The sequence below is a fragment of the Protopterus annectens genome, chromosome 8.part0 (assembly GCF_019279795.1).
Source record: "Protopterus annectens isolate FY-2018-M chromosome 8.part0, PAN1.0, whole genome shotgun sequence".
Classification (NCBI taxonomy): domain Eukaryota; kingdom Metazoa; phylum Chordata; order Ceratodontiformes; family Protopteridae; genus Protopterus; species Protopterus annectens.
Window position 1 is genome coordinate 616,592,373 of NC_056741.1, and position 13,772 is coordinate 616,606,144.

General features: G+C 39.2%; 1 protein-coding gene across 2 annotated transcripts in view; it reads left to right on the plus strand.

Annotated features, from left to right (window-relative positions):
- The window catches only part of GNL3L (G protein nucleolar 3 like), a 509,739-nt gene that overhangs the window by 63,763 nt on the left and 432,204 nt on the right, over positions 1-13,772 (plus strand). The gene's annotated exons all lie outside the window — the stretch shown is intronic.

The window sequence follows — 13,772 nt, forward strand, 5'->3', positions numbered from 1 at the left end:
GTACTAATAATAAACCATGAATTATGATTTGATCAGCACATCCAAAATGCATTTCAAAAAACTAACCATTATCCAAGAGTTCTTCATAAAGTGAAAAAAAATCCTAAAAGCATATAAATGTAAGACTATAGCTCAGACATATCTTCTTTCTAGTCTCATATATGCCTCCTCATTTTTCAGTAACTTGCAATCCTTTCAGTTACCTAAACTGAAGCAATCTTCTAATTAAGTTGCAAGTTACCATATTAACCATGCACATCACTGTGTGGCACTTCACTCCCTTATCTAGCTGGAGCTATCTAATTTGCTAGCCTTTTTCTCATATTAACACAGCCTACAACATCCTCTGTACCCTAGACAGATGCTTTGCCACCAGCCGGTTATTAAACACTCCCATGGAACTGTACTTCACTAAACCAATGCCTAGTACTTGCTCAAAAATCCTAATTGTTACTGTCTTAACTGTATATCCTACTAAACTGTGGAACTCAATTCTAGCAGGTATCCGAAATGTCTTCTCGCCAATTGAAAATCTCTTTGAAGACATATTTCTCAAGCAAATGGTCCTGCATTTATAACAACCACATTAATAAGACCCGTTCATATTCTAAATCTTATACAACCTATAATTTATATCTCAATACAGTCATACCTATCAGTATAAAGGTGCCATCATCGTACCAATCCCATTATTAATTCACCACCTCATGCAGTTAAATCAAACGAATAGTACAAGCGTTTCACACCTCTATAGTAATTTCCTGATTATGTGTGTCAAGCGAGTACTGTTTAGATAAAATATGCATATGCCTGATCTGTTGTCTATGTGCTAAAGTTACAGTGGGAGTTAGTACATACTCTGAGAAATAATGCTGACTGTTCTAATGACGTGTGTGAAATTTACATGCTGTAAATACTATATAGTGTAAGCAACATGGTGATCACCTATTATGTTCTGTCGTCCTGAGTGAGAGAGAGTGCATTTTTACTGTTAGCTCATTGAGGTAAATGCAATATGGAGCTTTTCCCCTTGGATTCTGCTGAAAAGGGGCCTTGCCCAGTCAGACTTTACTGTTAAATGCAAATAAATAAACTTACCTAAGCAGAGGAAAGAGATGTAATTTTGTTGTGTTGTATTAATAGCCACATGATTTTAGAAATGTCTGCCCTCATCCCTACAACCTGAACACTGCAGTTGCAGCATTTACTCTGTGTATTCTGTTACATGCTGTGTATCCTATGTGCATTCAGTAACATGCTGTGTCACCAGTTTGCTTGGATCTAGCCCTTGGTCTCTACTGGGAATTTGTTCCTTTGGATGAAATCAGTACCTCTTAGGACAGTGGCCTACTTGCTGTCAGTCTCTTACCTTTCTTACCCTCCCCACTTTTTGAATCCTGGGCTGTCCAGTTTACTAACATTGGTGATTAGCATTTTTGCACCAGTGGGCTAGCTGTACATCTGCTCCATCTTTTGTAACTAAACATTGAAGTGGAACTTTATTGCTTAACATTTAACTGACACTGATTTAAATTCTGACTACAGCCATTGCTGTCTATTTCCTGCAGTATGTAATTACACTGGATTCTTTGTGATTAATATTAACCCAACGTTTCCTTTTTGCATATAGTTCTTCAGACTAATTTTATTAGCTGACATTTTGGTTAAGATATGACTGCATAAAACAAACAAATCCGTAATTGTGCCTTTGGTTATCTAAAAGGCATTTAGATAACCAAAACATTTTGAACAACCACTGATCAGGTTCTCTTTACATTATGCAGCTGAGGCCAATTAAGTAAATTCTCTCTGGACTTTTTACCCTTTTAAACTGCAAAATACAACTGTACGATTGGCAGAGAATAAATTATTCACTTGAAATAACGCATCCTACTGAAAGGTATGTGTCACACAGCAGAAATATGCTTTCTGTAAGCTCAAGTGCGTCAGAAATCTTCCATCAGTTGCACTCGCTGGTGAATGTTCCTTATTTGGATTATTTCTTGTCTTTGACTTGGGTGACCCTACCATCAGGTTTATTTAAGTACATAAGCCTAAGTATTTTAGAGACTGATGAGGCAGATACGATGAATTACAAAGTAAAAAAAGAATCAAATAAAAAATGTACAAAAATGCAGTATTCTTACTGATATGTATTTCAAACAAAATGTAAAAAATCTTTTTGTAAACATAGATATAAGTGAAATGGCCAGTGACATGTGGGAGGTTGGCATAATGGTTCAGGTCTTTACCTTACAGACACAAGGTGCAGGGTTTGATTCTCACATGGGATAATTACCTAGGCTTAAAATGGCCCACAAGGGCAGTTGGCATAGTATTAATCTATGAACCTAACCCCAAACATAACAGATGTGTACGCCCCTAGCAGTAGGCAGTAGTATAGAAAAAAAGAAGCCATTTGATATTCTTTGTAAATGTCCATGCAAGTTCCACATCTGAACATCACAGAGCAAATCAGGGAAGGTATTTCCAGGTTCTCGTACACAGAATGTGCCGAGTAGAAGGAGCTCTCAGCAGGTCATATGATGACATTGAGTCTGAGTACTGGTAGTGATCCTATGATGCTGTTGTCTGGAATGATGACTCAAACAGTGATAGACAGCAGAACTCTGGTCTAAACCAAAGTAGTCAAATTAATGTGCTGTTTGATCTGAAGCCAGAGTTTATCCATTGTAGGTGCACTGTTAAGGACTCGCACTTTATTATGCTACATGACCAATAGGCTGAACAAAGGTTCTATAATTCTTATCCGATAATCATGAGACAAATATCCCTAAGTCATATGATATTCACTGGTGGAATGCTGAGTCCCAGACAGGAAAGCAACTAGACTATAGCTGAACAATCGGAAACATGTACTGCCATTGAATCTTACCTTAGCTGCTATTAAATAAGAAAACAAAGGCAGGATTGTGTCAAAGCTGGAATGATAAAACTGAAGTTTAAAGATACATAATCACTTTTATTGTTCATATTAAACTGAGTTAGTTTACAGTTAGAAGAGTTAAACAAGCAATGTCTTTAAATTATTCTTTTGTTGCTGTAGAATAACAAAAGTGTGACATTGTGCTAGAGATGAAATGATACAACTAAGACACTGAGATGCAGGATAGTGTTTACTTATGAATGAATGCATTTAAGTTAACTGCATAAGCAAAATGCATCCAGCTGATTCAGATTATGTAAGCTTAAATAAAGCTAGTCCAGTGCTAATTGGAAGAAGAAGAAATAATACTACTATAACTACTAAAAACATTCTTGTTGGCTGAAGACAGCTTGCTTATGTGTGCAGCCAATGGCAGTAACAGAGAATAGCCACAATCTCTTTGTATAAACCCTATAGTAAGTAATGTTGAATTGAGAAGGAAGCAGGATGCATTCTTAATCCAATGGAGTTGGATGAAGAAAGAGCAAAGAGTAGCAGTACCCAGCCCAGGCACAGATAATTTAAAAATAAAGCCAGAGTGCAGCTTCTGTCACTGAGCATATTTCTGGACTGGTGAAACATTCTTATCAAACTTTAAAAAGTGTTTTTGTTTCAATGATTTTACACAGAACACCTGGAGGCAAGTTCAGTGTGATTCAGTAAAGCCTACACAAAGTGTACACAATATGTATTCAGGAACATTCTTATCACATTTTTTGTGATTTCTAGTCACTCAGAAAGATTATAGTAAGTGTACATGTAGTCTGCACTTTGTGGTAACCTTTATACATTCCTATCAATATTTAAAGCTACAAGAAAATCAGTAAGAAAACTAAAATTAGGAGGAAGAGGGTGATAGTTATGTCTGTGTTGTCTGTTTACTTAGAACAGTGTACACTTAGTGTAGGCGTTATTGAATCCCGGATGTTGTCTTTAAGGCTAGTCAATAACAGCAGAAAATTGCACATAAGGGAAGTGGTGGTATGGCGACTCAGTAAAACATTGTTGTTATTATTATTATTATTATTATTATTATTATTATTAGATTTTTAGTTTCTTAAATAAGCTGTGGAGCTTTGCAAAATGGCAGTCTGCCCAAAGTTAGATTGGAATGTTTTATATTCAATATCCTAGCGTGAGTTGCAGCATGCAGTTTTTAGTCATCTGGTCACTAGTCTCGTTTCTTGTTTTTTCATTTTTTTATTAATTTAGTTTGTCTATTTATTTAATTATGTACATCTAAACGGATTCACTGGTTAGAAGTTCTTGCTTATGTATTTCTGATGAAACTTCCAATGAAAAATTTTTAAAATTGTTCATTACATTTTTGTTAGCTTTACTGACTTCATTAGCTTTTGATAACTTTCGAAACACCTATTCGCTTGGTCTCCTGTTTGTTTTTTGTTTTTTTCTGCAGTGAGTGTGTTTTCTGGAGAAATTATATTTTCAGATAGTTCTAGGCTGTTGCTTTCTTCTTATCTTCCTTTAGGTGCCAGAAATTAACATTTAAATGCAGCATTTTCAGACGGTATCAGCTTACAGAGCAAAGCCAGAATAGTAAATAACTTTAGTGTACCACAAATGGCCCAGCATAAACATATGTTCTGCTTACCTTGTGATATAATAAAGAGTGTAATGTCACTGGTAGCTGAACAGCCAATATGTTGCCTGGTGTTTGAAACACTTAGCACCAACAAAGTTTGAAAGGCATGGTTCATTTTGACTACAGAAACAGTAGTACATTTTGAGGCCAAGGAAAATAAAATAGTTTGGCATCAAAATGCAAACAAGTCTATAGTATTAAAGTCTGTTTTTTTAATTGATAGTGACAATGCAAATGTTAAAGACTGTAGCCTGACTTGTAACTACTTAAACAGGATGTCATCTTTTCAAGGAAGTTCGCTAATGCCTGCTCAGGACTAAGGTAGTTGTAAGGCATGTCTCATCTAAAGAAACCACCATCCTGACATCACTGGCCTTTATTAAATACATGCCAGAAGAGGAAAACATGGCTGTCTGGAAAAGCATGTGTTGCTAGTCAGACTGTCAGTAGATAAGTTGTAGATGTCCCCAGTCTGATACACCACAGGATAGCTGTTCTATGAAATTCTGCATATATTTCACTAGTATTAAGGTGATGTATTCATGGTGGGAGTGTTTTTTTTTTAAGGTGTCCTGTGTCTTGCTTTTGCTGTCAAGCAGTTTAGCAAATGCCAACTGCAAACTACAGGCAGTAAGAGGAATGTATATTCTCTATTCAGAACTGTTGAATTCCTATGTAAACAGAGTTATGAAAAATATGCAACTTTAAAGTACAAAGCATTTTCTACTATAGGTCTGAAACGGGATTTGTACAAATTAGATAGACTGCCTGTATCTCTATCAGACACGTTATTTAACTTAAATACTATTTGATTGAAAGACCTGTTATTAATTTAATCGATCTGCTTAGAAAATAGCATGCTGCTTGCTAAAGTTATACCCAGATCCTTACACTTACAAACCTCTTTTAGTAATGATTCTATTAGACAATTTTCCTTGGGTGATGTTTTCTCAAAGTACATCAATTTACATTTGCTAGTACTAAAAGAGATACCAATATCAAATGTCCATTTTGCAATCTCTGACAGATATAAATTTACATACTGATTATCCTTAATACTAAATGTGACAAGACCAATTATGCAATCATATGATGGGTGTTCTGCTCATCAAACAGTTTTAAAAATGGAAGTCCGGTAATGTTTTTTAAATAAAACCAGAAATGCTATTTGCACTGCAAATATCAGACTAAGTATATCACATCATAAGTAAGAGTATCTCATCCAGGGACAAGGAGGTCATAACGTTCCCTTATAAGACCCATTATTGAGTACAACACCCCCTTTTGGAATGTACCTCGCAAAGAACATGCAGCAGCTGGAGAGAACACAGAGGTTCCTCACCAGGAGAATCCAGGGCCTGAAACATCTACCATACACAGATAGGCTAAAAGCCCAGTCCCTCTACTCAATTTCATAGCGACTCCTCAGAGGTGACCTCTGTCTGACATACAAAGCAATCTCAGACCCTGCATTAATGGGACTGCTGCATATCTGCAAGTCAAGCTCCACTCTAGTAAACCTCACACGCAACCTCAACCTGGTCTGTGACATCAATAGGACTTGTTGGCAGGACAGATTTGTGTCCCATGAACTCCCCCTTCTGTGGAATAGACACTCTTCAAGTCAAGTAGAGTACCAAGTTATCCCTTTTTAAGCACAACCTGGATAACTGGATGGGAATCAGAAAATACACCCCTGGGATTCCACCTGTGTCCCTGCTGGACAGGGGCATCAAGTGCTGATTTGTCTAAACATGGGCTAAACTCTTGGCTAGGCTTATAAGGGCCTCAGGGCCAATAGCCTAGTAACTGCCTTTGATCCTATGATCCTATAATTATTCTAAGTGAGTATTGCAGAGGGTTTAGGGGCAGAGGCTATAGCAGCCTTGTTTTTGGATATAGAGTGCACTGGACAAGATTAGCATGCAAGGCAGCAGTGACACTTTGGGTCAGACTGTTTAAGCTTGGCTTGGGAGGATTGGATCTTGTGAGTGAAAATCCTTGTTGCAATCCTTACTACTTATCCATTTGCAAAGAGTACATTTCAATGTTTGAAATGAACTATTGCTCTGTACTGATGCAATTTTTTATACTTTGGATTGCATTATTCAACTGCAGTTAAGCTGTATTTCTAAAAAAAAAGTGTGTGTGTGTGTGTGTGTGTGTGTGTGTGTGTGTGTGTGTGTGTGTGTGTGTGTGTGTGTGTGTGTGTGCATGCATGTGTGTTTTGAGGGATGCAGACATTGAGGAGATACTGAAAACATTTGCTAATTATAGACTAGGTTTTACCCATCTAGAGGCTGCTAATAACTACATGTTTGCTACTGGTCCAGTGGATTGGTAAAGCTGCACAAAAAAACTCCATGGATTACACTGCACTTAACTTGATGGAAAATGAGCTTGCAATATTTAGTAAGAGTTGTACAAAATTCTCTACCTTGTGATTCTTACTTCTGAAAGAGGCATAACACAGGGCAAAAGCCATGTCTTTTTCTTCCCCTTCCCAAAACAAAAGAAAATGGTTTGCATTTCTGCTCTTTCATTTACTTATCATGCTAGTAACAGTTTAAAAGAAATATTAAGTAATGCACTTAATGTAGTACTTAAGCAAGTAATGTAAAACATTTGTACATGTTTAAAGTTGTTTTACAGAAGTTTTCTTTTATTAATTAGTATATTTGCTGAAACAATTACACCAGATATGCGTGGACATATAAAAAAATCCTACTGAGATGGTAAGGATGGGAATAAAAATAAGTACTATTTGAATACTGTTTCATGCAATGTGTACATTTTTTCATGAATCCAGTTCTTTATCATATCCATAGCATTTTTGCTGGAGCTTAAAAAAATAAGTAAACGTATTTGTTAAAACATTCAACTTGAAGATAGACACCTCTTAGTTTACTATAATAAAAATAAGGCTATGGTTTAATAAGATTGTTTACTACTTTTGAAACCGGCTGAGTTGATGATAATATGTGAATGGGCACACTTCACACCTTCCAGGTTGCCATTTAAAATTGATAAAAGTATGTTCTGGTAAGAGATCTTAACTGCAACTCAAAAGTCCAAGTGAAAGTATACTATGTGAAAATGTAGTTAAGAAATGTATAGGAGCCCTGAATTCCAAACTGTTAGGGAAAAATTCTTTGTAGGTGGTGTCTGGTGCAGCCAACAAGTTCATCTTCAAAGTTTCCATACTAAAAGTGGATGAGTAAATCTTGAACAGTGGGAAGTGTTGCTTAGGCCGCTGACCTTCTGCATGCATGCACAAGCAAAACGCATTGCTTCTGCACCAGGGCAGGGTTGTGCAAATGAGTAAAACATCTATATGATTTGCTTCCTGTAAGGATAGCCACTTAAAGTGTCTGAGGTTGAAGCATTACCAGGTTATTACTACATATTAATAAATAGAAGTAAAGTTGTCATGCTGAATGATGTGTCTCTGCTTTAGCTGTATACTTCTGACAGAGGCACTGGGAACTAACATCGGGCAGCACAATGCCAGGGCACTTCTATGGGCTAGGCTTGTAAAGGCTCCAGGGCCATTAGCCTAGTACACACCTATGAACCCATGAACTTTTTGCTGTTGTCCTGCAGGTTACTCGGTATGCTTCAGTTTACAAGAGATTTCACACTTTGTTCATTTGCTGCTAATATTGGTCTGTTTTTCCAAGCCTGAATGTATTTACAAATCATTATAGGTAGAATGTACAAACCATCTGCTGTGTCACCATATGACCCTCCAAGTTTCTCATTCCCATATTCATCTAATAAGAGTGATTCTATCCATAAAATTGCAGTCTGCCCTTTACTATTCCTCACTGTTCTTTCCTTTTGAGATAATTGATTGTAATTAGGACTTATTGTAATAAAATTGCTAAAACAATGCATAAAATCACTTGTTTCTAAAGATTATAAAATTAAAGTTGCTCTGCTGTCCATTGGTTTCTAAACTAAAATCAAAGATGTGTAGTTTTTGCAGACAAACTATTCCTTTTCCGGGCTTCCGTTCCCTCCAGTAAGTAAAGAGATAAGTATATATGTGACTGCCTCCATCTTTTGATTTAAATTAATGAATTCATGTCAAGGGCTAAGGTCTGTGGAGAGTAAGAGTAGCTACTACAACCACTTATGTGACCTAAAAGTAGGGTTGAATAACTGACAGCTCAGCAGACCTGCACTTTGTAAAAATAAACAAAAAACAATTTCAAACCCAGTTTAGAGGTCCATCTACATAGCTAGATACATTATTTCCATATAACAGGAGTGACGTAACCATCCACAATTGTCAAACCTCCAAACCCACAGTCAAAGAAAACCAATCAAGTAGGTGAGGACACAGAAGTGAGATAACAATATATGTCCTTCCATATCACTGTTGCAGTATTCCTGATGTAAGGGATCTCCTGCCAAGGTTAGCCCAACATCCAGCCAAACCTTTAGAATTTCTAGACATTGTACATCACAAGTATGCTCCTTGCACAAGGCATATGGCATAAAGGTGATGTACGAGTGTACATACCTCAGAACTTTGCCACCTGTCCAAACAGCATCATTGAACGTTGGATGAATGCTTTTCTGCTGTGCTGGTTACTGAGCTATGTTTCAGATAAGTGTCCTGTTGAGGTTTCTTCTTAACTTTTTCTGTTTTTGTTTTTTAAGAGTTTAAATGTCATCCAGAAAGGGAAAATGTCAGTGTGGGAGGCAGATTCTCCATAAAGAAAGTCACGAGCAATGTCTGTTCTCTTTGGGTGCTATGACCATACACAGTGTTCTGTCTGACAAGCATTTGTCCCTAAGACTCACATAGTCATTTCTTCTTCTAGTCTATTTACCTAGAAAACCACTGTCTAATGTTGTTGGCAGAAGGTGCTGTGGTGGAGTCTTCTTATCCTAAGGGTCAGCCACCTGCCAAGAAAAAGGCCAAAAAGCTCTGGTGTAATTTGGCTGCTGTCCAGCTACCCCCAGAAGCCTCTTAAAGCTAGTGAATGTCCGGAGGATCGTCCAGTTGTTGCTTTGGATTCCTCTGCTGTGCCCCTGTTGAAGGCCAGCATGGATCTGACTTTTTGCACATCCTCTGAGGCTTTACAAACGTCTGCTTCAGATGTTGAGGGGGAACCTCAGCTGACTTATATCTAAGGGACCAAGAGTGATTCTGCTGATTCTAGTTTGGGAGAGTCCTACTATATTGATAGTGTTGGCAGGAGTCCGAATCTCCTAGGGATTTTCGTGCAGACATCCCTCAAAAGAAAAAAACAAAAAAAAAAGCATATTTCCCTTGCTGTTAAAGAGCCCCAGCGTGATTGGCAAGATTTTACTCCGGGGTTGTGTAATGCTTTAATGGCCTTGAAACCTCCTCAGGAGGTCTCTGTGCCTGCTCTTCCCTGGTCATCTACTCCTTTTAAGAGGCCTATGTAGCAAGAGTCTTCGGATAAAGATTTGGATTCCTGGGATGAGTCTTTGGCATACTCTTTTCAAATCCCTTCTCCTTTGGATTATGGGTCTGAGGAAAATTATTCTGTTGGTTCAGGTTTTCCTTTTAGAAGAACTGTCTTTTGGGGATACTATGTCTTGAGTGATGGAATATTTCAGGTGGGATTGTTCTCGGTTTTCTGATATTCAGAAAAGGTGTTATGAACTCCTCCAGATGGAGTCTCCCAAAACCTTTGCTGTTCTTCCAGTGCTGGTTACCCTCTTAAGATACCTTTTCAGCAGTCTCCGTTACCCCTGCTTCTCAGCCTCCAGCCCCCAAGAAACATGACTGATTTTACAAGGTGCCCAGAGGATTGTAAATTTCTGTATAAATTTCCTTCTGCTGTCCCTTCTGTAGTCTCTGTCTCTTTAGATAAACCTTCAAAGCATTTACCTTCTACTAAACTACTTCTTTCAGACAAAGACAGTAGAGTCATAGAACATCTAGGCAAAAAGGTTTATACTGCTGCCATCCTGAATTTTGGGACCATCAATTACCAGACTCGTATGACTAGGTATATTTTGTCCCTTCCTTCTCAAGCTTCTCAGGCAGTTTCTGACATCCCTGATTCTGAAGGGAAGGTCTCGTTCCTTTCCTTGTTGGGCTGTACCTCTCAAGTGGATTAACACTTTACTAAGTATAGTTATGATGCAGCAGATTCATCTTCTAGGGCTGCTGCATTTGATTCTGTCCTGAGGTGTTACTCTTGGCTTCGTCTTCAGCTCTTATCTGATGACATTAAAGCTAAATTGTTTGATGCTCCTCTTGATAACAAAAACCTTTTTGGTTTTGCTGCTGCTGAACTTTTTAAGTCCATCCAGGACAAAGGCAAGGCCTTGCAGGAATTGAAACAAATATTTTTGTCTCTGATCCCCAAGTTCCAGAGGAATTTTCCCTCCAAATCTGCTTTTGTTCACAGACAGTCTCACCCTCCACCCAAAGGTAAAAAGGGTTCTAGTCGTGTACCTTCAGCTAAGTCTACTCAAATTTCTACTTCTTAGAAGCCTCCTTTTCAGGACAAACCAGGTTCCATCTGACAGATTGCTTCTTCTTTCCCTTGTCCCTTCTTCTTTCCCTGCCCCTTCCCAGTTGGTTAAGGATCACTCAAGACTCTTGGGTTTTGTCCATCATCCACTGGAGATATTTCATGGTGTAGACCCCCCCCCCTTCTGGGTACCCCACAACTTCCCCAGGAACAGCTTCCTTTTTTTCCAGAGGTGTTTCAGGCTGTTCTGGCCCAGGGCACCATTCAAGTTGTGCCCCTTGCCCAGGAAGGGGAGGATTTTTATTCCAGGATATCTCTGGTCCATAGGAAGGATGGCACCTGGACACCCATTCTGGACCTTTCTCAGCTCAATACCTTCTCAAAGGTTCCATCCTTCCGGATGTTGTCCCTTCAAGCATTGTTCCATCTTCTTCCCCAGGCCTTCCTGGTATTTCTAGACCTCAAACATGCCTAACTTCACATTCCTTTTCATCCCATTTTCATGAAGTTTTTGCATTTCTCTCATTCTTCCTTGCATTTTCAGTTCTCTGCTTTGCCCTTTAGCTTGTCTAATGCCTCAAGGGTATTCACCAAATGCCATGTTCCTGTCCTTGCATTTTGCAAGATGAGAGGAATTCAGGTAATTTCTTATCTAGACGACCTGTTCATCCAGTCTTCGTCCCTCCCGAGTTTCTGCTTCAGGACCTTCAGTTTACTGTTTATCTGTTACAAAGCTTGGGGTTTACCATAAACTTTCAAAAAACAGTCCTAGTTCTCTCACAGGATCATGTTTTTCTTAGTTTCAGTGTCCAGACCATTTCCCTGCTGGTGTCACCGCCTCCACTCAAGGCCTTCTGTTTGATTGCCTTTTTCCAGTCCCTTCTTCCTCTGGCATCAGTCGCAGCCAGGAATGTTCTTAAGGTTCTGGGGATCATGGCTTTCACCATTCCTATGCTGCTTCTAGCCAGGTTCCATATGAGAAAACTCCAGTGGTACCGTAAGTCATTGTGGTTTTAACACTATCATCTACTGGATTTCCTAGTTCCATTCCTTCCCTGTCTCAAACTCGAGCTTCAGTGGTGGATTTATCAGCTTTCTCTCAACCCAGGGCTTCCTTTCCAACCTCCAGTCTCATCTCAAGAGCTCTTTTCAGACCCCTCAGACAGGTGGTGGGGAGCTTCCTTTGGTTCTGTCAGGGTCTAGGGTCTTTGGCTTCCCCATCAGAGGTCAGATCACAGCAACATCAAGGAGATCAGAGCTCTCCTTTTGGCTCTTCAGACTTTTCATTTTCTCTTTCTTCTAGGGCCCCTCATAGTTTTCACAGACAAAACCACAGTGATGTGGTATGTAAACAAGTGTGTGTGTGTGTGGGGGCATGGTCCTACCTTCTTTGCAGACTCACTTTTCAGGTTTGAGATTTAACTGTCTAGTGTCAAGTGACTTTTCAGGCTGTCTGCATTACTTCAAATTAGAATATAGTGTCAGACTCTGAGCAAGTCCATCACCCAGGCTCACAAATGGATGCTTCACAGATGTGTGTTTCTGGACATTGGCCATCTTTGGGGTATTCTTCAGGTACATCTTTTTGTCTCTGCTCTGAATGGACAATTTCCTCTGTTCTGCCATCCCCTATTCCTCTGGCTTGGAAAGTGGATGGCCTTTCTTTTCCTTGGAAGGGGGTGTTTCTATATGCCTTCATTCCCCTTCTCTTAATTCCAAGGGTTCTGCACAAGGTCAAGCAAGACTCCCCCAAAATCTTGCTGGTGACTCCCTTTTGGGTCAGACAGCATTGGTTTCCCCTTCTTTTTCACTTAGCCAGGGGCAGTCATCACAGGTTACCTCACCGGGTGGATCTTCTCATACAAGACAAGGGTCTCTTATCCATCTTCACTTGTCCACTCTTCAACTGATGAAGTGGGGATAGGGTTTTGATCCCTTTTAGGCACTTGTTTTCCGTGGACATGCTTCGGGTTCTGCAGGAGGTCGGGAAACCCAGGATATCATGTTTGTCCAAATGGAAGATATTTTCTGTCTGGTGCCTCTCTCGTAACCAGGATCCCTTTTCAGTGGGATCCCTCTGGTTCTTTTTTATTTGTGTTGATTGCTCCATGCTGGGTTAGCATATTCTTCAGTTAAAGCTCACCTCTCAGCTGTTTCTGCTTGTCTGCCTTTGACTCCTCATTTAGCCTCTAAGTTTGAGGTTAAACAATTTCTTAAAGGAAAGGCATCCTTAATATCAGGCCTCCCAGGAAGCCTATTCCACCTGTTTTGTTCTTGAAAACTTGACTTAGGCTCCATCTGAGCCTGCAGCTTCATCTTCCTTGCAACATTACTTGGAAGACTGTTCTTCTTTTAGCACTTACTTCAGCTAAGACAGTATGTGAGTTTCAGGCTATCATGGCTGTTCCTTCCTTTTTAGTTTTTCAGAGGGACAGGGTGTCTTTTCATACTAATCCTTCTTTTATGCCCAAGGTGGTCAATGAGTTGTCTCTTAAACCAGTCTATTAATATACCTTCCTTTTTTTCTTCTCTGCAGTCTGCTAGTGAGACGGTTCTTCACACCTTGGATTTGCATAGACAGGTCAGGTCAGATATTATTTGGATAAGAATAAGGCCATTTGCAAATCTGAGCAACCTTTTGCTTCCTTTCATCGTAGGTATTTGAGTCTGGCAGTTTCTAAACAAACCATATCTTCCTGGATTTCTAAGGCCATTTTGTTTTGTTATTCCTTGCTTTCATGGTCTTTCTACCTCTGTA